Here is a 25,511-nt window from a genome sequence, read left to right on the forward strand (position 1 = left end):
TGAACTTTTGGACATCACTCACTAGCATGGTGACCAGTTTCTTGGGTGGGCAGAGCTCCTGCTGCTTATAGGACAAGGCACCACATGTGCCATGTCTTGGTGCACAGGATGGTGTTTCAACCCAGCACAAAGCATCACTGGTAACATTTATTAACCCAGCTCTATGGAGTGGGCACCATGGGGATTCCATGGGGTATCAGTAAGAGCAAGGACAAAAAACCTTCACCCACTACAAACCAGAAGGAAGCATGAGAAAGCTAATGGCAGTGGGAAAGTGTCTGTAATGGAATGGAGCAATGACTTCACTTCCCTTCTCATTACAGTTTGTTTTGATAAAATCAGCTGTGGCACCTCTGTTCTTCCCCACAAGTTAATGCTGGACCTGTTAAATGAATCCCAGTGGCACCAGCTGGACTATAAAAGCAGGCAATCAGAAAGCACTGCCTCCCTCAGCTCTGAGCTCAAGAAGCACAGATGCCTTACAGACAGCACAGCCTTTGTCCTTGCACAAGAGGCAGAAAGCTTTGGTACCTTCATTGCATGTTATTCATAGTGATGCTTCTTGAATTGCTGTGAATAAAGCAATGTGGTTCCACCTCCATTGACTGAGCTGCAATCACACTGGATTTTATTAGAGGGATCTCAGAAACTAGAACAGGTTGCCCAAAGAAGTGGTAAATGCTCCATCAATGGCAGTGTTCAAGGCCAGGTTGGAAGGAGCCTTGAGTGACATGGTGTAGTGTGAGGTCTCCTTCCCCCATGGCAGGAGGGTGGAACTGGATGATCTTAAGGTCCTTTCCAACCCAAACCATTCTATGATGCTACAGTTATCTGAGGGGTGCATTTTTGTCCCACGTTTGCATTTTGGTCTCATACCAGAGTGTTTTGAGTTCCCCATTCCTAGCACTTTGCAGGAGCACTAGCTTTTGTTCTCTTGTTCCATGCACAGTGATGAGTTGCAGTGCAGACATAAGGGTAAATGGCACAGGCTTTTAACTCCTACTAGAGCTAAAGCCTACATCACTTAGGAGATGATGCTGACCTTTCCTGGGTACAAGCTCTTGTTTTCTCTTCTGAAACCATTTTACATGCCCAAGTGCAAGATGAGGTCTTGGAGGGGGCTGCGAGTACCCCTGACAGGGAAAACAGAGTGTGGAGACCTGGCTGTAAGGCAGATAGATGGCAGGAATGTGGCCTCTGCTGTGCTTCCTACTCCCTGCTGGCCTTTGAAGTGAAGAAGCAGTCTGGGAGCAGGAGGGAAGCCTCCTGCCTGGTAACGTGAGCTGATACCAAAAGGCTACCAACCTCTTGAGAGGAGAGGAGCAGGGAAGGAAGGGGATTATGTTCACTGTGAGGCAATACTCTATGGCTGCTCTGAAAGGCGAGAGCCATCGCAGAGAGGAGGAACAGGAGCAGCTGTTGGCCTCAATCCATCTCATGTATTATTGCCTGTCTTTGGGACCTGGTAGCAAGGCTTGGTTGCTTTTTCCATCATGAAATGTAATGGGATTCCTCAAGGTTTTGCTGACTCAGCCTTTCATCACAGAAGGACATGTGGCTACGGGCACATGAGCTGCAGTTATGTCTAGGGAATATGGAAGTGCTCATAGAGACAGATCATGAGGATGCTCAGGGGCTGCAGCAGCTCCCATATGGAGGCAGGCTGAGAACACTGGGGCTGTTCAGCCTGGAGAAGATGCGTGGAGACCTCATAGCAGCTCCCAGTGCCAGAAAGGGGCTGCAAGGATGCTGGGACTTGTAGGTCTCTGGGGAGGAGATAGGTGATGTTAACACTCTCAGGACATGTAGGGCTAAGAGCAAACATCACCACCCCAAGGGACCCACTGCATGTATACTTCCCAAGCCTTTCATAGTGCCCCATTGTCACAAGCCCTCAGGCAGTAAAGCTTCCCAGCTTTTGTGGCACTGTTACTGGCCAGGAGTGGGACAGCAGAAGAACTGAACTTAGCCATCCCATAAGGGAGCATAAACCCCACAGGAATGCATTAGAGCTCCTCTGAAGTTGGTCAACAGTGTGTACATCAAATACACAGTAGGAGGGGGTTATTCAGGGTTGCCCTCAGCAATCTCTGACTGTATAAAAAGGGTTGTAAAGAGGAAGGGAATAAGGCCTTCTCTGTATCCTCAGGGAGCAAGACATGAAGTCATGGTCTTAAATGGAGCCCTGGGAGACTTCTGTTAAACTTGAGAGGCAAGTTGCTAACAGTAAAGCCAGTTAAGCACCAGCATAGATTGCCTGGGGAGGCTGTGATCCTTGAACCAATTGAGGTCTTTAAAAACAGATTAGACAAACATCTGTCAGGAATGGCTTAGGAACAAACTGATCCTGCCCTGAGGCAAAGAAAAGGCCTTCATGACCTCTCCTCATCCTTCCAGCCCTCTTTGTTTTATGATTCTGTGACTTGGTTTTCCTGCCAATCCACACAATATTTCATGCTCAAGAAATACAGCCCTCTCTTAGGACAGAAGAGATGAGTGTCCTACAGCACAGGAGAGCAGCAGAGGCATCCAGCAAAGTTTCTTCATCACTAATCGGCTTTTTACAGCATAGTCCAGAAGAAGCATCTTTATACTTTGACATTGCTGGCATTATGTTTTGGTGAAACCGGTTGTGTAGTGCTGTGCTATCAGCATCCCTTTATGAAGGCAAGATTATGGTCCAAACTGTTCCTCTTCTTCCCAGCTCCATGGGACCACATCCTCCTTAGTAAGGACAGTTAAAGATGATCCCAAATGCTCCTCACTGAACAGTAGCTTGAGGTTAGAGACACTACACCCCCTTTTCACTCACTGTTGGGTCAAACCACCTTTGTGATTTGAACCTGGATGAAGGCAGGCCAAGGTGTCGATATGAATCCTAAGGCATGGCTTCCACCATCGTTGGTTTTGGAGAGAAACGGACTTAGAGGAGAAGCTGGTACCCTGAATGAGGGTTAAGGCTGTGGTATACAAGGAACTATATCCTGAATAAAACCAGAATCTCTAGCACTGATTAACAGGGCAAGCATGGAAGGGGAGAGAGAAAGCGTTACCAGCCTTATTTTACAAATGGGGTTCTTCTGCACAACAGGTTTTCTTGTTACCTGGCCTTCTTTTGGAATCTCAGGGGATCTCAGGAAGAGCTTGGGCAGGGATTAAGTAAGGGTAATATTACTGACATCCACGTTTCCACGTGTAGAGGATGTGTTTGCAATCTGAGCTACTTACAGTAAACTCCCTTCATTGTCCATGTTGACAAAGAGGCAATTCCAGAGTTCAAGTTGTCTGATTGGTTTCATACACTTGCATTAGAAAACTGATGGTGGATCATTTTAGCCATCTACTTGAAGATGGTATAGTCTTCAAGCACCTATTTGTGACCATGGACATCTACAGGTCATCTACATACACAGAGAGATTATATATACTATTAATGCATAGGTTATTTCCCCCATAGTATCTATTTCCCCAGACTGAGGAACCCTTTATATTACTTATGTAATAGAATAGAAGAGAGAAGATGATGTGATGGAAAATGGTTGCTGTCAATCATTTTACTGGTAGTGAGTCCCACAAATGGGGGATTCATGGTTCTCCTGTAGACAGTCAAGCAGAGTTTGTTCCCAGCTATCCAAAGCCCACTGACGAAGCAAAAAGCTGTCCTTTCTTTTCCTCCCTTCCCTTCCTGGTGAAACTTTCCAGGTTAGGAATCAGAAGACAGCCCAGGTGCTTTCAGGAACAGAACTGGTACCAAAGGACACTGCAAGCAGAAGGTCTCTAATTCCAGACCACCCCACAACAGAGCTGTACTCCAGCAAGTTTGTTGTGTCTCTGCCCATGATGAGCACCAGATGCAAGGAAAATAGCTACAAGAAGCTAGGATATGATGAAAATAAGAGCCATCTGAAGGAATTTACTGAACCACCCTGCTATGGATGTGTTAAAAGAAAAGAAACTGAAACAAGGTGAAACAGAGACAGAATCTATGGGATCTTCAAGTGCCCAATGTGGGACGTAGCAAAGCAATGGAGTTAATAATGTGGAGGTTAAGCCACCTTCAAGTTAGTCAGGATGGGCACCCAAAAACTCTGAGGTACCCAAAATTGATCTACACTCTTACCAGCTGTGGCCAGTGGTTCCTAATCCCCAAGGTCTCATTTTCTTCCTGCTTCTTTTACACATACAGTTCAACAAAAGGATTAAGAACTAGGCAGGAAGCAAAAGGAGATCTCGAGCTCCTGAAAGCAACATAATTTTTGGTGTATTCAGTTCTGTCTGCTAGCTAATTTTTTCCCCATTTTTCTTTCTTCTTTTAATTGGGGTGGGCCAATATGAAAGAAAATGTTACTAACCCCCCCCCACTGATCTATGTCTCTGTGAGTTCGAAATGGCAGCTCCCATTTCCTATGTTTACTGGTGCTTTTGATGTTACCTAATGAATGTAGATCCCCTAAAAGATTCTCTTTAGGGGTTTTAAATCTGGAAACCATTTCACAACGAAGCCAGAAGACACAAAGGAGTGTGTTTTATGGGCCCCATTATTATGTGCCTTGCAGGGGGGGTGCTGCGTTGTGGCCTCTGCCTTCACCCACCTATGCTGTGTATTAATGGTCTGATAAAACTCACTCCAGAATGCTTTATTGCTATGTTATTGTTAAAGTAATTAAATAAATGGGAAGGGGAAATTGTTCTAAGGGAAAGCCTGGCCAAGATCAGAAGACAAAACCAGATTACAACAAATAAGCTTCCATCTGATCACTCCCCTAACACGCATTGGGAATATCAAGCTTGCCACTTTTGGATGGACACCATGTTTGACAGCATGCAAGGTGGCAGCAAGGATGTATAAGTTAGATATAAGGAAGAAGTTCTTTATTGTGAGGGTGCTGAGGCACTGAAATAGGTTGCCCAAAGTAGTGGTAAATGCTCTATCCCTTGCAGTGTTCAAGGCCAAGTTGGACAGAGCCTTGAGTGCCATGGTTTAGCGTGAGGTGTCCCTGCCTATGGCAGGGGGGTTGGAACTGGATGGTCTTAAGGTCCTTTCCAACCCAAACCATTCTATGGTTCTATGATTCTGTGTCTCTGCTTGCACTGCAGGTAAAACATGTTCAAAATTCATCAGCATCAAGAGTATGTTCGGTGTCCCTGAGGGTTTGTGTTGTGTTTTCTCTGAGTGTCACTTCAATCTGACATAGACCACGGCAAGAAAGTGTTTTCAAGGGCTTCAAATCGGTGGGTTTAGAACTAATCTGCTGCAAGGTGTTTAGTAGTCTCAGTTTCTGTTTCAGCCCCGTGCTGAGGACATAAGCACGAAATAGACCTGAGGTCTGTTGCCATGGACCATGGCCATGCCACACCACTTGATGCCATGAACCAAAGGACACATCTACCAGCAGCAGCCCACATGGAAAACCTGTGAAGGTCATGCAGTGTTTCTAAGAGCTGTCCTAATGATGAGGACAAGGTGGGTGATGTGAGCAGGTCCAGCACTTGTTGCTATAGTACCCTCTTCTTTAGGGAGCCTAGCTCTTCAGGTCAAATCAATATACTGGTCCTGCATATATTGTGGACTCAGCTCGTGATGTGGGCAGTGAGGTGGTAGCAAAAATAACAAGATTAGGCTGAAACTGCTAAATTTGGAGATACGGGGACTTGACTCTCCAGGGCCCTTCTGCTGGCATTGCTTCCAACCCCTTTGTTCCTCCAGAATATCATTCCCATGAAGAAAAAACACGGTGGAAACGGGAACATGAGCTTTTCCAATCTCATCCATTCTTCTTTATGGCTCCTAAGGTACATGGCTGCAGACTGTTACTCATCTCAGAGCTGAGGACATGAATGAGCTTTCTGTTTGGAAAGCTTTCAGAGACGTGCTGAAGCTGGTTCTTATATATATAGCCAGCAAAGGGAACCATCAGGGCAAAACATGCCTGAAAGGAGAAATTGAAAACAGCCTTGGAAGCAAATGTGTATACATGTGGCATGACATTTATTTATTATCCTGTGCTGCAGAGCTCTTGCCCAAGCAGAGTTGAAAGCTTAGTGAAAACGGTGGATTTTTCTAAGCTCTACCAGGATTTAGACCCTCCAGCAAATGTATAAACAAGGAACATGTTCAAAGTCTTCTCCTGCTAATGGTTATTCATAACTATTTTAGGGACCTGCTGTTTCATCTGACTGACAGCACTGAAAAGCAAAAAAGATCCCAAATGTGGTCTTTTCTATTCCATGATTTGCCTAACAGCTGGACATAATGCAAAGCCCATTTTCAGCTCCTACCGCAGCTGGTTTGACATCTGTGTAATGGAGGAGAAGCAATGGGGATTGATTGGGCTTGGGAGATTAAAGGCAATTGCTTTTGTTTCCCATGGTTTTGAGGAAGAGGGTGATGGAGCAGGTCTTGCTATAGGAGACAAACCCATTTCATTGCTCCCGTCAGCACGAATGAAATTAGGAGAAACTAATGCCTGACTTGAGAGAAGAACAGATGTAAGGAGACACCGAATGCAGGATCTGGCATCCAAACACTTGGATGGATAAGTGAATGTCTCCGGGAAAAATCTCTTACTTTTCCTGATTCTCCTACATCTCCATCTGCCCCACCATCTACAGATGATCATTCTTCATCACCCTCAAAGGAAGGCTGCAGTTCCCAGGTCATTGGTATCAGCAGCCTGGAATGAGTGAGAACTGGTCTTGCTTGCATACAGTGGGATGGACTGGACGAAACTTGATGTGTCCTCCATCTTTATCCTTCATGATACCTTGAAAATATCTAGAAGTGGAAGATTTTCAAGGTGTGACCTTCCAGGGCAGCCCTAAGACACATTGAAAGGCAGCCATGGGTTTTCTTTTCACTCTCTGTGGGCACTTCAGCCTCCCAGACTCAAAGTCCATCATGTTCTGAGCTGTTCGGTAGTTACTCAGAGCCAAGAGCTGAATTTTGTAAGCATAATGAGTCTGGCTTAGAGAATGGCCTCAAAACAGCTCTCCAAAACAGCCTTCCATGGTACAGCTGGGTGATGTACCATGAAGTCTAACCAAGGCACTAGGACCTAGTTGCTCTCCTATGCATGGTAAGAACCTCAGCATGCTTGTTCCAGCAGTCACTTTGTGAGAACCCTGTTCCCTACCAGTTTTTGCTTTCCCCAGTCAAACGCAATGCCAGGAACATGAAGGGAGGATCTGCAGGTAGCTCCTAAGGCATCACATCCAATATTATCAGACTGTGGTAGGCCTATGATCAATGACTGTTTTGTGCCCTGATGTTCAGCCATCTCTGCTCCATCGCACTTGTATGTGGTTGATGACTTCTAGTTAATTCCTGCAGCATGTGTGAAGTCTGTGATACAGAAGATCAATGCCCTTTCCTTTACATGGCTCCTTACTTATAGCAAGAAGCTCGTGTAGCCACCTTGCTGGCCTTGTATTTGCAGCTGAGGAACTTCTGCTATGACCAAGGGTTTAACATTGTCTGGCAAGATGAACCATCCTCATGTGATGTACCCCAAATTCCTACAAACAAACTTGACTTCAGACCCCGTAAAGTCCCCAAAACCCCCTTTTTTCCACATCCTTTTCCCCATTCTCTCCCAGTTGTTGTCCCACCCACTACTCCAAACATTATCACCACTGAGAAGGACAAAGTTGATCCTTCTAGTGATCTTAAACCATCTTTCAATCCCAAATGTATATACTGGCACCCATTACCAGCTCTCAGTATGAGTACCACTGCACGCCAAGCACAACCCAGGGCGACAGTGCTGAAAGCAAGGAAAACCAATGCAAGCATTTATTAGCCTCTTGCCTGCCTTTTTGTCTAAAGCAATTAATGGGCATCTTGCATTTACTTATTTGTTGATTTATAAGAGGGAAAAAAGAGAAATAAAACCCCTGCACGAGGGAGGGAGAACATTTGAAATGCATTTCACAGAGGTTTCCTTCCTTGCCCTCGGCTCCTCCCCAGGAGAATGCTTGGCTGAGATGATGTGAATGCAAGATTGTATTAAAAGTAAACCAGCATTATAGGAAAGGAAGCCACGAGTTGTTGTTAATGCCAACCAAACAAACCTGAGCATTAGGCAATATAAATATAATCTACATGATGATTCACATATGTTTTCTGTCTCTCTGCTATAAACTGCGACACCCCACTCAGCATATAAAACAAAGCAACTTTTTCTGTTCATATGCAGCAAATGTTTGGGGTTTTTTTCTTCTTTTTCCTTATTTTTTTGTGATTATTATTGCCAAATCAGATGTGCTCAATTGGCTTTCAGTGGATATTTCCATGACCCAATCAAACCTGCTGGCGTGTCAGGCCTAATCCATCAGCCCCATGAATTGTGAGGTTTGAGATTAGCACAGCCTTTCCTCTGGCTTTCTGTTAGAAAGGTATGAATATGAAATAATGCAGCCATGGCTTAAGAAGGAATGTCCTGTGGCCTATGACTTTGTCCTGAAACACCTCCAATCTGATCTTCAAACCTCTTGCATCTGTGTCTTGGAGATATGCATGCTCCATGCCGTGCTCCCCATCAAATGGGTGTTCAGATGGGACTTCACAGAGTGTCTGGAAGTGGAAAAAACACGTTCAGCTTGATCCAGCTGTCTGACCACAGCTGCTTCAAGTGACTCAGGAGCATGTGCCTGCCCAGCCAGTGGCTGTGGAGGTGATGGAGCCAGAAGTAGGAGTGATGCTATCATAACGCCTTGCTTGATTCAAGTTCTGGATGGCCAAGAACCTTCAGTCATGAGATCCAGCCATGGCTGTGTGTGCTGCTTGCACTTCCCAATACAAAGTAGAAGTGGCTTGAGTCACAGCAGTCCAAAATGAAGCTTTTCACTTCATAATTCACCCCCCTGAAACAAGCATTTACCATGTCTCAGCTAAGGCTGTGCTAATTAATACTGTAAAGATGCTTTGAAGCCATTGTCTAGTCATCAGGACTGTTGCCAAAGCCTGTGAACTTTCTAAACATCCCTTACTCTGCTGGGGCCAGATTTTCTGACATCAGTCTTAGTACATCAAATCTCTAAGGAAATCTGAAACTCCGTAAGAACTTGGATCTATTTCCCATCAGCTGCATCCCAGTGTGATGCTCCAGGGGTTTGTACTGTGAGAGATGCCAGTTTTACCTCTTCTGAGCTAGGACGCAGAAACAGTGCGTGGACCAAGCTTGATCATTAAAACATGGTATAGGATGTAGTAAATGTTTGTGGGCCCTAAGGGAAAAGCACCATATCATTGTGGGAATCCATCTCACCTAACTTCAGCAATGGGATTAATCTTAAATAACTGCAAATGTTTTCAGTGTAGGTATTCATCCCTCCATTGAACACTGAGGCTTCTATGACAGTGAATGGAGACCTAGTCAGTACTGAGAATAAAGAGCAATAAGAGACTAGGTAAATTAAGTAAATGATAAACAATATGTACAAAATCTTTATCTGCTTGGCTGGGTTGCCCTCTAAAACTCTATTGACTCAAAATGCAGCTCAAAACTCCATTGGACCCCTAAGAGTCCATTGATGCAAAAAACCATATTTTGTACCATTGACTTGACTGGAGACCTAGATTTCTCTTTCAGAAGAGAGCATGTACTTTGTATATGTAAAATACATGTTATAAATCCCACCCTATATATTTATGGTGCAATAATTATATGTTTGGACTCTTTGCAGCCAATGGAGGGAAGCAGGCACTTGAAGGATATGACTCATCTCAAGTAGATATTTACAACAGATTAAACCATCTCTGTGCTATACATGGCCATGTTTCTCCTTCAACTAGAAAGAGAGCTCAGGACTTCCAGCTGGGATGGAGACTTCTCCACTGCAGACACTGAATGAGATGAATCCCATCCAATCTGCCTCCTCAAGGTTGGGTTGATTTCATTCTGTACTTGCATTCCTTCCTGAAAACTGCTGTGTTACAGACAGGACTTGGCTACTGCCCTCTTCCCCATCTGCATTATGAGAGCAGATCAGCAACCACAGTCTGAGCCTGAATGCACTTCAGGATATATAATGATGTATGGATTTATGCTATTAGACGGCATTTCCAGGAGCCACCTTACTTTGACTTGACACTTCTTTCTGTCTTTCAACATCGACATTTCTTGGATTGTGTCTCCTCAACCCCATGATCCAAAGGAATCTTCCAGCTTCTTTTACTCATTCTTTTGGCACTGGGGGAGACTCATCAAGTACTGTTAAAAAGGGCATTCCTGTGCGGGTGTGGGTGTTTGTATGTGAAATATGCAATAATCTATTGAAAGATATGGTTAGTGAAGATGTTTTGCATGCCAGATTTGACTTCTTTAGAGTTGTTTGGGCTTGGTGATAGTAATTACAGAAACCTTTGCTTTCACCTTAGAGAGGGTGTGAACAGGAAGGAAGGAAATGGAATTGTTATGATTATACTAATGAGAAAATGAGCTACTTTTATATGACATTATGTTAATGTCAGTTTTGTCAACAATGACCTGTTGGCATATCTATTTTGTTGGGTTTTTTCAACTTTAGGCACCAAATCTGAGTTTCTCAAATAATATAAAGAGCAAAGTCCTTGTAAGGGGTGGATGGGAGAGGAAAGCTCTGGATGCTGCGCATGATGCAGGAGGGAGAAAGTGGTATTTAAATTGCAGGTCTCTGTTGGCATGAATACAAATGGATGTAAACTGGGGCCACGGCTACTTTTGAAGTGGAAAAATTAGCAATTGGCTTTAAAGCATCAGAGGAATTCCATTCTGGAAAAGTTTTTTAGTAGTATTAAAGATGTGGATGGGAATATGTGGCAGGGTACCTGAGACAGCAACATTTTGACCAGATGACTCAAGAGGTCGTTCAGTCTCCATGGTCTTCTTTCATGCATTGAATGGGATGATTTTCCTTCCCTCCTGGCTCCTCCATTAGCAATTCCAAAAGGGCATAATGCTGGAACCTCAATTCTTTCCCTCTGTTGCGATTTGAGGTTAAAAACCCTTAGCATTTCCTTAGCATTGGAAGGCAGAATATGGCTGTTGGAGTCATACAGTGCAACCATTGGCACACTAAGCTTTTGAGCATCATTGCCCTTGAGCTCAACACTGAGGCCTCTGCACACACAAAGGTTGCTCTTGCACCATGACCATCTCTACGGCTCACACATCTGGTCTTGAAGATGGCCTAGAGATGCTCTTCAGAAAACAAGATATACAGTTCCCATTCTCTCAACTTCATCCAGACTTCCCAAAAGAGCAGCATATGTTCATGCACTCCTTTATGGGAGAAGCCAAGGCCATGTGCTAGCCCCTAAGGCAATTTTTGAAACTATACAGGAATAAAACCAAAAAGCATCTTGAAACATTACTTGGCTTGTCTTCCTGGACCAAAAATGGATAAACTATAACCATGCTGTTCCCAGCAGAGTCTTGCCTTAAATATCTAGTTAAAGAGATGGTGCTTAACAGCCTGCAGTCTTGAAGACCACAGAGACCTCAGATTCCAGAGTCCTGATCTCTGCTAGCAAGTCTTTCTTTATATCTAACCTGCATTATCCTTGCTCATGAACCTCATGATTTCTTGCCAGGTCTGCTCAGTATCTTCACTATACAATGCTAAATGGAAGATATTGTTCTTTTTGCAATAAAAAAAAGCCTTTATTGGTTTATTTGGGCCAGAGTAGAACATAATAGAAATCCTGGGCCAAGACTTCATGTTGAGAAGTCATTATAAACAACCATGAGTAATCAGGGAACAAATTACAGCTGTGTGGAAGACAGAGCAGGGAAAGAAAGAGTGTCAGTGTAGGGTACCAAGGATCCGAATGTGGTGGCCTGATTGTTATAGATTGGCTGTGGCTCTTGCCCTCTACAGATGACACACATAATGCTGTTGATAAACTCAGCAGCCCATGATGGATTTTTTTCCCTGGAATTGCTTCCCTTTATGCCTCAGTTAGGAGGAACCTAGGCAGTCATTTTTGAGCACCCATTTACTCAGTGGTCATTCCAGAGGTCCTGAGATGTGTAAGTCAAGCCAAGGATGGCTGGTTAAAGAAAGAGAAACCCCATTTTTCCTGTTTACTGGTATTTGTGAATGATGAAACTCACCCAACCAGCACTCAAGTAAATTGTAAAGTATTTTTAAAAGCAATGTATCTGTTCTCAGATTTATCATTTGAACGTGTCAAAAAACATCATGGAGGGGAAAATGGGGCAGATTTGCACAGGGGATTTTGCAGAATTTAGGCCCATCTTCTTTGTGAATAGATGGAGACAGGGTGTCAGACCTGGTATTTCCTCCCGTTGGGCCAGAATTTCTTTATTCACTTGTTATTGAGGGAAGAGGTCTTAGAAAGAAACCTGCCTCACCTTCAGAGAAGAACTGGGTTTCAATAGCAACCTATTGGCCACACTGTGCTCTGCAGTAATCCTCAGGGTCGAGTGAAACTGCAGATAGGATGGATGCAAATGCTGAATCCCAGCCCTTGGTCACAGTGAACAAGGTACAACAGCAAGAACGTCCTGGGGCTTCATAAGCAACTTTTGAGCTGGCCTTCTTCCATCTCCCTCCTACCCCAAGTTCCTTCCCCATCTGCTGCAGAAGCAGGGTCCTTTCCATGGTCCTTTCCATGGTCCTTTCCTCCCCTTCTTGCTCCACTTGCTTTGGAGCTTGGGAGAGTGACTCTCCTCACTCCAGTGACATGGAGGAGCGTGTCCTTAATCAAGCCCAAACCTGCCTGCTCAGATGAAAGCATAGCACAATGAGCATGGTAAATCCTTCTTCTTGGCTGGTGCAAATCCATACTTCTCCTGGTTTCCCAGAAAGTGCCCAGAGAGGCTGTGTATATGTGAAAGATAAGCCAAAAGTCGACACTGGGAGCTTGCAGAGGAATTTCTGGATGGAGCGCAAACAATCTGGTTCACATCAGTCCTCAAGCTTATTCATTCCCCTATCAACAACCAGATGTTCAATGTGCAAAGGCTGGTGAGTGACTCCGTCTTCCTGGCTTACAGGAGCTGCTGTCTGTTTGTCCTGTGGTAGTGAGTGAAGTGGTGTAGGTCAATGGGGAGGCAACCAACGTAATGGTGTTTTCAGGGACCCCGTTGCAAAAGCTATCTTGGCAGGTATCTTATGTGCTGTATCCATCCTGCATCCCTGAAGAGCTCAGTTGCATTCCAGAAGGGCCATGTCCGTGTGGGAGAAGGGAATTTCAAGCTCCAGGGCAGTCTAATCAGTAGATTTGTAAGGATATTGAAATGATCCTGGCCATGACTCCCAAGCCAATAAGAACTTTCAGGCTCAGGAGACTGGCCCAGCAAATTGGGATCCAACACCAAGCTACCTGAGAAGGAAGGTAAGGAAGTTCATCTCTATGGACATGAAACACGTTGTGCCAATGGTGTTCACGGCTGGAAAACTGTCCCTAGCTTACTTCATGGAGCCAAACAGCTGTAGTTATTGGATTGTTCAGTGTGGAGCTGTAAATCCCGCAGCATGTAGGCTGGAAATGGGATGTTGCTATGGAGCATCTATCCCATAGCCAGTACTTGGGGTTAAGACACTCCCCAGGGAACATTCAGAAGCAGGTTTCCTCATTTTATTTGGTTTAACTTTTATTCCCCTCTTCCTCCTCCCCCCAGAGGTCTTTTCAGTGATCTATCTAACCCCTTATCTCCAGTTCTCGTCTGTCTCCTTCTTATCCCTATTACTGCCTTCCAAGTTAAGGACCTGTGCTTCATGCTTTCTTGTCTTCTTCCTTTCACCACTCTTCCAAATCCTTGCATATGCTGGCTGCAGCATGGATATTTGTGCATTGTCTAAGCTCAAAGTTGATGAGAAACTGTGGAGATTGGAGAGTGCAGGAAGACCTGAAAACAAGGTGCTAGCTAAGTGTCAATGAGCTTTTCCGCATACTATCCAGATGACTTAGTCATGCCCCAGCATGGTCATCCCTGTAAGTCTGACCACTGGGACTTCAGGAATGCAGAACAGCCTACCTGAGCTAAACATGCTTCTGAAATAGGAGCTCACCTTAAAATACAGAAAAGGAATAATATTCCTAAGGATGGGGAGGTAAACTTGTATCTTGATGACTTTTTGGAGAGCATCACATGATGGCTTGTGTCGTGATACCCATTTTACTGTATCCCCATCTCTCTAGCCAGCACTGTACAATCTCAGCATAGTGTCTTGGTCCAGGCTTTGAAATCTTCATCTCAGCAGTCATATATTGTTGTAATGATGCACTTGGCACTGGGCTTCTTGTTCCACTGCTGGGGTAGCCAAATATGAAGGTGACTTTCTCAAGGTGCAGTGGAAGCACCAAGTCTGTCTGTGTTGTCCAAACTCCTGTGATCAATAATCACAGATTCTTACTTGGGTTTACATGTGGAGAACACGAACAAAAGGAAGGGAGACCCAGGAAATGAGAGACACAAATCTTATTTCCACATAAGCTGGAGAAAGAGTTTACCTTAGTGGAAAGTCCGAATACATTGAGGCTTCTCTTTGTCATGCACAGGAGCCCTGAAGACACCTTAACAAGACACCCAAATACCTTTGTGTCAGTCCTGTCCTCAGGTGCTTTGGAAAGGCTTTCAGCTATCAGGGGACACGCAAATTACCCCATTAGTCAGAGACTATTGCTTTCACAGCTGGCTTCCCACAGCTGAAGGGTTGAGAAGAGCAGGTTGGGAAGTTTCATGGTAGCACATTGTCTAGAAAACCCAAATCCAGATGCAAAAGATTCTCATTGCATTGAAGGATACTAAGACTCCAGGATGGCTGGCCCAAGACAGGTCTTGGGAATTGCTGTCAAGGGCTTTCCAACCTCCCTTCCACCCATCTGCAAATAGAAGACTTATCCCACCTTACCTCAATATGGAGGCCATCAGCTTTTCCAAAGTCCCATTTAGACAGTTCTTGAAGCCTGGAGGAATCAGAAACCTTGACATGCAGAAGAGCAATGAGCTAACTTTAGCTCTGGTTTTCCTTGTCCCACAGAAGTCATGCTGTGGATCAGCTCCAGAGCCTGGAATTGAAACTGCTTGTCTTCAGGCAGCCTACATGGGTGCATTACCTCAAAGCAAAACGATGACATTGAGCAGTTCATATGGTAAGATTTGGAAACCCTACCTCTCAATCAACATTGGCAAATGCAGGAATGCAAAATAAACCCAAAACTAAAATCATCAATGCTCAGAAGAATGAAACTGTAGTGCAGAAAGAGATGAAGCACATGTAGCACTAAGAAGTTGCACCATCCCTGCTGTTCCATTCAGTGGGGCACATGGTGCATGTGCTAACCATGGTCAGCATTGCCTCTTTTCTCTTCCCCATTCCCTAATTATAAACTGGGAGCACTTGTGAAAAAGAGTCAATCTGCTGGCTGAAGCTAAGGGATAGGTCTGAAAGGCAAGATGTTGCATGGCTGAAATGAGAAGGAAACAGCACTGGAATGCAAGAAGGACCATTGTGCTGTGCAGCTTGGAAATGAGCACATTTGCTAATGTTCTTGCTTCCCCCAGTCTTGTAAGGCAAGGATTGTATGTGTTTGTCATCAGAGCTTGACTGCAGTTAAACTGAGTGCAGCTGAGGCTGGATAGCTCTGACAAAAGCAAGCAGGATGATCAAAGGGTACACATGTATGTGCTATGTCTGTAACCCCTGCCGTTATGTATATCGTGTGTGTGTCTGTGCAGTACCTACTACAGTGGCTCCCCAGTTCTCTCTTGAACCTTTAAGCACTGCTGCAATGCAATTATTTATGATTTAGGAAGCAGTCTCCCATGGAAATCTTGGTCTGAGTCTCTCGTCTGTGCATGTTCTGATCGAACCCCACACCTTCCACAACCTGCAATAGGAAGTGGAGATTCAATTATCTCGTGGCTCAAACATCCTGGAAGACAGAAGCTCATACAATAGCAGTAACACAGAGTCATTCAGGTTGGAAAAGACTCTTAAGATCATTGAGTCCAACTGTTAACCCAGCGCTGCCAAGTCCACCACCAAACCGTGTCCCCAGGCGCCACATCTACACGTCTGTTAAATGCTACCATGGATGGTGACTCCACCACTTCCCTGGGCAGCCTGTTCCGATGCCTGAAAACCTTTTCTATGAAGGCATTTTTCCTAATTTACAATCTAAACATCCCCTTGAGGCAATTTCCTCTTTATTGCTTGTTCCTTGGGAGCAGGGACCAGTCACCTACTATCTCCATCCTCCTTTCAGGTAGCTGTAGAGAGCGATAATGTCTTTCCTGAGCCTTCTCTTCTTCAGACTAACCCCCACCCCCACCCCCCCCGCCTCCCCCCAGTTCCCAGTACAGACAAACACATCCAAACACAGGGGAACAAAAGTCCATCTTCTAATCTCTACACAAAAGTTATTCAGGCCTGTAGCTGAGACACTTTACAATTGTCGTTGTTCTTAACATCCTCAACATAAAAAGGACATGGAACTGTTGGAACAAGTCCAGAGGAGGCCACAAGGATCATCAGGGGCTGGAGCACCTCCTGTATGAAGAGAGGCTGAGAAAGTTGGGGCTGTTCAGCCTGGAGAAGAGAAGCTGCGTGGAGACCTCAGAGCAGCTTCCAGTGTCTGAAGGGGGCTGCAAGGATGCTGGGGATGGACTCTTCATCAGGGACTGCAGTGATAGGACAAGGGGTGATGGGTTCAAACTGAAACAGGGGAAATTTAGATTGGATCTAAGGAAGAAGTTCTTTACTGTGAGGGTGGTGAGGCACTGGAATGGGTTGCCCAGGGAGGTTGTGAATGCTCCATCCCTGGCAGTGTTCAAGGCCAGGTTGGACAGAGCCTTGGGTGCCATGGTTCAGAGTGAGGTGTCCCTGCCCATGGCAGGGGGTTGGAACTGAATGATCTTAAGGTCCTTTCCAACACTAACTATTCTATGATGCTGTGAGTCTTAAGGTCACTCTGCTCAGACAGAATAATTCAGGTCCTTTTTCCTCTGTTGTTACCTCAAACCAACAAGCTTTCACCTCAGTGTCTAAATGCAATCTCTTACCATTTCTTACTGTTAAAACTCACCCATTTCTCTCACTCAGCCTTCCTTCAATGTCACCCAGCTCTTCCCCTATCATACTCTGATCCCCCTCTGCAACAGCAACACAGTCGTTCAAGTCTGTGTCACCAGCAGATCTCACGACCAGACACCTCCTGTTTTCTGCCAAGTTCATTAAGGAAAATATTTAATAAGATTGGTCCCAGGACTGATTATTAAGGAACACAATGGAGTTTCTCTGGATTTACTCAGAAGTAACAGACAGCAAATGCTGGCCCCAGATGGTATTTTGTTCAAAACCAAATAATGACTTCCATCTGCCTCATCGCTTTCCAAGCTGAGGTGTGTGGAGCACTTGCTGGTGGTCTGTGCAGTGCTGGCTCTTTGCAAGGTGCTGGCTCCTCCTTGTTATTTCCAGCTGCTAAATTCTGCTAAATTAAGCTACAGCTTTCAGTAAATGTTTTCTTAATATTATATTCACGTGGAAATAACAGTGGGACTTGCTGGCAGGACCATATGTGATTGGAAGGGGAGCTCACCTGTGAGATAATTCTTGAACTGGGATATAGTGCAAGCAAGTGAAGACCTAGGCAACTTCTTATCTGCCTGTCAATAGAGAGTATTATGTATGTCACACTAGTACCATATAGTCCAAAGCAAGGATATAAGTACAAATAGGCTGAGCCTTGCACAGACTCCTGCTAAAGACAGTGCTCATCTCAGAAGGATTACAAGCTGGTTTACCAAAGGGAAGAAAAGCAGATGATAGGTGAATAGAGGAGGAAGATGCATCCGTCTAGGCACAGTTTTCTTGTCACCATGAGAACTGTTGTTTATTCTGCACACAGCTATCATGCCATCAAACTGCTGGTTGTCCAAATGGGCCCGTCACAGTGCTGCAGTAACAAGCATCAGAGATTTCACATTGTTCACAGCCTCTTTGAGGGCTCAGTTTTCAAACACCCACGAATTCACTCACTAGAGCTCATCCAGGCATGTGCTGCTGCAAGGATAACAACTGGCTTGCATGAAGTAGATGTAAATTCTTGATCAGAACTCGTAATACCAGGTTTCAAAGCACCTGACAGAATACAAGGCATGCAGTATGTTTAGGGCAAAGAACTGAGATGAAGTCCTCTGTCGCTTTTGCTTCTTTGACTGTGAGGCTGTGGGTTAAGCACTGTGTTAGTACAGAATCTATCACAGTGCTTGTATGGTAAAAAAGGGGTCCAACCTCATGGTTAGGATGAAATGATTGACTTCAGTGGCTGAACCATCCCAACAATGCAGCGAGAAGCTCCATTCGTGTGGATCTGGCCCTAATCTACACGTGCAACTGCATTTCTTGAGCTAGATTCTATCACTGTGGTTGTTCCTGTGGAAATTGGTGTGATTTCAGCACTAGGATAGCCTGCTTCTTATTACAATATAGATTTCTTCTGTAGCGTCAGTGAGTATTCAGCTAATGGGTAAGGACTTAAACTCAGCTTACTGCCACTACATCCACTGTGAGAACAACACATTGACAAGGGAAATACGTTGCTGTCATTACTACTAACCCACCTTGCAACTCCAGCAGGAGCATCCATAAAGTCAAAATAATGGGAAGAGAGAGGTAATAGTCAACAAATCTTCTCTATTCTGAAGGTTTTACCCTGGAGTCCTCAAAAAGACTGATCAAATTGCAGTCAGTGGATCTGAATGGATGAAAGCTCTGTCTGTCCCATGGCTTCATTGGCAGCAAAAGACTTTCTGCTACAGAAAAAGGAGGTCAACTGTTACTTGAGCTGCCATGGAGTGATTTTGTCAGGATCACTTTAATGCGGGCTTTTTCTAAGATGGCTTTAGCTGATGCCCTCATCCATAACACTTCAGACTATGATCCGTGAAGGACAGTCAGCATCACGCTAGGACGTATTCTGTGGTTAAACTTGGATAAGCAAGCATGCTTAATTTTGGGGGGCTGAGCAGAAGTGACAGTTCACCCCACCAGCTATACATGACATGCACCAGAGTTCATGAAGATGTGCATACATCAGAGACCTAGGTCAGAATGATGTGTATCACAGAGGCTGGAACACCTTTCCTGTGGAGCCAGCCTGAGGGAGCTGGGCTGGGTCAGCCTGGAGAAGGCTCCTGAAGGGGAGACCTTAGAGCAGCTCCAGTGCCTAAAGGGGCTGCAGGAAAGCTGGAGAGGGGCTTGGGACAAGGGCCTGTAGGGCCAGGCCAAGGGGAATGGCTTGAACCTGCCCGAGGGGAGACTGAGCTGAGCTCTTAGGCAGAAGCTCTTCCCTGTGAGGGTGCTGAGGCGCTGGCACAGGGTGCCCAGAGAAGCTGTGGCTGCCCCATCCCTGGCAGTGCTCAAAGCCAGGTTGGACACAGGGGCTTGGAGCAAGCTGCTCCAGTGGAAGGGGTCCCTGCCCATGGCAGGGGTTGGAGCTGGAGGAGCTTGAAGGTCCCCTCCAACACAAACCAGGCTGGGGTTCAATAATATGCATTAAATACCCTTTCATGTTCATTTCATCACCAGGAGATGTGTTATTACACCAGTCACACCTTCTAGATGAGCAGCACAATGAATACCGGTGTCCTCCATAGTTACCCAGTGACTATCAGTCCCTCATTTTGCGAACATCAACCAAGTTCAAAAGAGCTGGATGTCATCCACATTCCCACTCATTCCCTGGACATGTTTGAAGTTAGACTTCCTCGCTTCATTTCCGTGAGCCAAATTGTTTGCACTGAACTGGCAAAAGATGAATCCCAGAGCTCACACTTTGTTTTGACATCTGCATTAGCAGCGTGGCGGTGTTTCGGTTTAGCACTGTGTGTCTGTGGATTTCATGCTGCCTGGGGCTTCTCATCATTCTTCCACTTGGTTTGTGCAGGCCACTGGAGCTACATTAAGACACTCAGAGCTTTGTGTCGAGGTTGACAGCATTTGCACCTTGTCATTACCAAACGGATGGTGGGTCATGCTCAGCAAAGGACATTGAATCCCCAGCATGCATGTGCTCAAAGCAGAGTCTGCCCATGGCCTGCTCTTTGCTTGATCTACACAGCATCTTTCTGCAACAAAGCTTTTCCTTGACCCAACAGGGCTCCCATGCTTGCTGCAAGTCATAGAAACATAGAATAGGCTGGTTTGGGTTGGAAGGGAACTTTAGATGTCCAAGAAGGATGTTCCAACCTTCTTGTAATGAGCAGGGACATCTTCAGCTGGATCACATTGCTCAGAGCCCCATTCAACCTGGCTGTGAATGTTTCCAGGGATGGGGCAAAGTTCCTGGGCTGAATTGCCAAAGAAGATATCAAAAGGGTCTGATGCTATCCAGGCTTATCAAAATTACAGCAGGTTGATTAACCTCTATCAGAGCCCTTCTGCAGGTGATGTGAGAGAGGGACAAAGAAGTAGATTTGCAAGTAATGCTCAATAATCAAAGCTCTGACATAAAACTGGGTGCTTTCATAGAATCATACAACAGTTAGGGTTGGAAAGGACCTTAAGATCACCCAGTTCCAACCCCCCTGACATGGGCAAGGACACCTCACGCTAAACCATGGCACCCAAGGCTCTGTTCAACCTGGCCTTGAACACTGCCAGAGATGGAGCATTCACAGCCTCCCTGGGCAACCCATTCCAGTGCCTCACCACCCTAACAGGAAAGAATTTCCTCCTTATATCCAATCTAAACTTCCCCTGTTTCAGTTTTAACCCATCACCCCTTGTCCTGTCACTACAGTCCCTAATGAAGAGTCCATCCCCAGCATCCCTTTACTTCCATGCAAACAAAGAACTAATCTCACCTAACATAGGCATCTATGAAAGAGGCCTCCATGCAAGCTAGCCACCCCAGGCTCCCTTTATAGTCAGTGAAGAGAAGCAGAGCATGGTTCTGACCTCATAGAAATGTCTACATGAGGCTGAGACAAATTGCACCACAGAAGTGCCTGTTTTCCTCTCTTGACTCTAATGCCTGAGGAGCGTGGGATCTGCAGCTCAGATGGAGATGTCTTCAGGCATGGGGTCTGGAAAACCAAGTAAGATGGATTTCACCACCATGAATCCCCCTGGAGTGACAGTGCGAAGCATGCCAGGTCTCGGCTCTAACGGGAGTTCAATGCATTCTGTGCACTGAAGGGGAAGACTGAGCAGGGAGGGGGCAGCATGCATAAAACCAAACTCACTGTACTCAGAAGCAAAGTAAGGCAAATGCTGTCCACGCATAAAGTACTTCTATGCTGCCCACATCTATCCTATCCTATCCTATCCTATCCTATCCTATCCTATCCTATCCTATCCTATCCTATCCTATCCTATCCTATCCTATCCTATCCTATCCTATCCTATGTGTTTGTTCTGTTGTTCTGCTTTGGGTTAACCCAGCCTGACCTTCCTGGGGACAGACACTGGAGAGGCATTGCTCCCCCCAGCTCAGGGCATATAGAACCTGGGCCAGACAATGAATTGGAGGAAGGAGATGCTTTAATGGGCTATTCTGGTCATGCAGCGTCTTGTGATAACTCACTAACATGATGCATTGCCAACTGCATTTAGAAGAATGAAACTCTTCCCATTTGCAGCTCCCTTTGGACTTTTTTAATCAGTTAATTTCTCCCCAGGCTACCCCGGGCAGGCCAGAGTTCAGGGAGGATTCCCATTAGAAATAGGAAAGACCTGTCTGATCACTGAGTTTATCCAGCTGTGTAGTTTTCAGTGAGTAATGACCACTGGGGCTTCAGCAAATTGTGGGGGCAGTAGGGCAAGGGGGGGAAGTGATGGCTTTTAATCATCACAGACTTGATGGCTGCAGAGACTTGTTATGCTGCTTCTTATTGATGTGTTTTCTCTCTATATATGTTTATGCACATGTACATGATTGTGGCATCTTTCTGCTAGATTCCCTTGATATACTTTTTCTGCATGTAGTAAGCCCATGATTTGAGGGTGAGAAGATGCTTTTTAGGACCAAAGTGCAACCCTTTTTAGGATAATTGTTCTGTGTCTGGGCTTAAATCAGGTTAATTTCTCCTTTGCATGGAATACATGAGTCTTCGGCATTGTCCCACTCAAGGCTCTCAAACAACCTGGTAAAGATGGATGAATCCCATATGAGAAGTTCTGATTCACGTCTCACTTCAGGGCTGCCCTGTGAATTCACATTTAAAGGTCTGCATGGTGTAACCATCACCTTATCCTTTCTCTTGTGCTGTCTTGTGGAACAAGGATAATAAGAGTCCTTCATATCCTGGAAGGTTTTAAGGCCACATTTCAATGAACATGATGAGCTGTCAGAAGCTGTCACCACTGTGGGGTGTCACCTCACCACCTCCTGCCCCACAACAAGCAGTTCTGGGTGTTGCACCAGGTCAGGCAACCAAGCTCTATTTAAATGGAGACTTCCTAAGCTGTTTTGCAGGAATATCAATCCCTGTCATGACATAAATGGTTGTGGTGGCCCCAGAGAGCCAATGGGGAGGAATAAGGGGATAGGATCCATGGCAAGAGGAGCAAAGGACTGCTGCTCTCTAGGGCAGTGCTGGCATAATGTGTTCACTGAATGGCTATCCACACCATATAAAGTCACTATAGCCCTAAGAAACTCAGGCACATGTAATTTTGCTATTACGTTTTCCTGTATCTCAGTGGTTCTTTCTTCACTTGCAATTTCAGGCCTTATTTTGTGGCCTTGCTTAAGCCAGCTTATGAGAAACCATAGAAAACGTGGAAACTGAATATAAACGAAAGTGAAGGCAACTGGAAACCAGCCAGAAGAAAAGTGGTGGTGATCAGCCTGCATTCCCCTTGTGAGCTGAAAACGAGCACTGCAAAGCGACACAGGGAATATTCCCCTTTAACCACTCATTATGTCTGTGCTATAATTGGTAGTTTCAGATAGTTTAGGAGGTATCTATTTAAAAAAACACTTTTGCCAAGAGATTTGCCCTTTGAAAGGATTCAAAACTTGGCTAAATTAGTCTCAAAACTGCTAATGAAAGAGCACCCCAGGTGCAGAGGAGCAAAAGCTGAGTGCAGAAACAAAGCGCAGTCAATCGTCCCAGAACAAATGCATCTGCTATAGACGGGAACAGGATCTTAAAAACCAAATAATAGGCTCATGTCACTTCTCTTGTCATGTTGTAATTAAAGAATGAGGTATTCAGTGTGAGGGGGGTCCTTGTGTCCCCTTTAATAGCCTGTGAGCACTCACTGCTGGTTCTCATGTGTTCTGTTGCTCTATTGCAGGGCACAGCTCAGGCTGCTGAGTGTAAATCAGTGGCCCCGGCTGGTTGTTTGCAGTTAATCCCCTGCCACCCTCCAGCTCTCCTGGTACTTGTGTGGTCTGTTCACATGTTGTTTGAAAGCAAAATAACACGGCATCAGGTGGGACAGACCCTCGGCTAACATCAAGGAGCCTGTCTCTGCCAACCTTGCTTTGTTCCAACTAAGCTATTTATAAGGGTCAACGCCGATTTCGCTGGTGTCTTTTGAACTTGTTTGTTCAGTGTGGCTTCCAGGCCAAATTAAATCATTTGGGTCCATCAATTACGTTCCAAAGGATTTTTGTGGGGCTTTTTTTGTTTGTTTGTTTGCTAGTGTTTGCCTCCAAAATAAAACATGAAAGGAACAGAAAAAGGTGTAAAAGGAAGAAATTGCCATTAGAGGTGAATGGGGCTGGAAGAATGCCTGATATTACAAGCAAAGATAGAAAAGAAACCCCTATCCTTGAACACCCAACCCAGCTGCCAGAGAATTTATTGGATTTCCCCTTCCAAACAAAAGGATTGACTTCAATGACATTCCTCCAGCCCTGATTTGTGTCAGCAACGTTACATGTGAAGTGCATTTGACAGAGGATATTTTGATGGGAAACCTCCACGCACACACACCTTTTCTGTGTTACAGCCTGAGAAAGGAAGGGCATAAAGGAAATGATGGGATGGATTTGCCAGGAGCAGCTTAATGTGGGTCTGGAAGAAAGGCTCAGCTATGGGAGACCAAGCACAGGGTGAGACAGCACCTTTAATAGCAAGATAAGGGCATAAAAAAGAAACTTGGAGTGGCTCTCCAGGGAGATTTCAGTTTTCATCAGTCATCCTCCTCTGGACAATGTTATTCCTGCGGGACAGGTTTTCCTTTGGTGGAAGCAGGTTTATGGCCTATCCAGGCTGAACTTGGTTCCTCCTTTCATTTGTGCTTGTTTGGAGCAAGAGGAGATTGTCGGCAAATCAACTGCAAATATGAGAAGTCCTCAATGATTCTGGGAAGTGCAGAGGTCCGGTGGGTGATGGGGAAGGTTCGAGCACAAGCCTTGCAGGGGCAGTGTCAGCAGCAGATAACCTTCTGGCATGGACCTTGTGCTGTGTCTCTTCAATCAACGCCTCTGGCCATCACTTTTAAGATGTGACCCCCATAGCAGCAACCCTGTTAGACAAAAATGCCCCTTTGGCAGGCACTGGATGTGTAGATAAGACAAAGAAAAGTTCAAAGTCAAGTGGGATATCCTCAGCATTCAATCAATTAATCAGCTGTGAATACTGATAAAAGGTGATGCACCCTTCTCCCTACACTGAGATATTTTGGGTCTCAGTTTCCCTGCATGAACTTGTAGCTGGAAATGGCTCCTTCCATTCCCTGCAAGTTGTTATTGACTAAGGAGTTCCTGATGGAATGATTTTCAACCCAAGTTTTAACCTGAGTCTATCATGACCCTATCTAAACAAGCTGGTAAAATGCAGTGCCCATGGGCATGGAGGCATCCTCTGCTCTGCACGTGATACAGTCATTTCCCATCTGCATCTTGAACTGGTCTGGATGGCTGCTTCTTTATAGTGTAGGACTGGTCCTAGTGAACCTCCTCTTTTTCACAATGCCATACCTCCCAGAGTGATTTCATGGTTAGGGTGCTCCCTGTACTTTAACCAGAACTCCAGAGCTTCCAAAGATGACACACATCATAGAATCACTGCACCATATAACTGTATGGGTTGGAAGGGACCTTGAAGCTCATCCAGCTCCAACCCCTGCCATGGGCAGGGCCACCTTCCACTAGAGCAGGTTTCTAATATCCAATCTAAATCTCCCTTGTTTAAGTTTAAACCCATACCCCCCTGGCCTGTCCCTACAGGCCCTTGTCCCAAGCCCCTCTCCAGCTTTCCTGCAGCCCTTTAGGCACTGGAGCTGCTCTAAGGTCTCCCCTTCAGGAGCCTTCTCTTCTCCAGGCTGCCCCAGCCCAGCTCTCTCAGCCTGGCTCCAGAGCAGGGCTGCTCCAGCCCTCGCAGCAGCTCCATGGCCTCCTCTGGCCTCGCTCCAACAGCTCCACGTCCCTCTTGTGCTCCTGCCCCAGAGCTGGATCAGGGCTGCAGGAGGGGTCTCCCCAGGGCACAGCAGAGGGGCAGGATCCCCTCCCTGAGCTGCTGGCCAAAATCCCAAAGATCTCACTCTTTGGGGAGAGGAAAGATATTTCCCTCCCTCTTCATGTTAGGATGGCTTGGACC

General features: G+C 45.5%; 1 long non-coding RNA gene across 1 annotated transcript in view; it reads right to left on the reverse strand.

Annotated features, from left to right (window-relative positions):
- Window positions 1-24,134: 24,134 nt before the first annotated feature.
- LOC133211166 (uncharacterized) overlaps window positions 24,135-25,511 on the reverse strand; it is a 39,356-nt gene continuing 37,979 nt past the window's right edge. Inside the window, exon 3 of the long non-coding RNA XR_009725141.1 lies at window positions 24,135-24,469. This is a non-coding gene — a long non-coding RNA (uncharacterized LOC133211166). The remainder of the gene's footprint in view (window positions 24,470-25,511) is intronic.

Source organism: Neopsephotus bourkii, unplaced genomic scaffold (assembly GCF_033783945.1).
Source record: "Neopsephotus bourkii isolate Nb327-2 ecotype Australia unplaced genomic scaffold, CSIRO-AGI_Nbou_v1 NB_580, whole genome shotgun sequence".
Lineage (NCBI taxonomy): Eukaryota > Metazoa > Chordata > Aves > Psittaciformes > Psittacidae > Neopsephotus > Neopsephotus bourkii.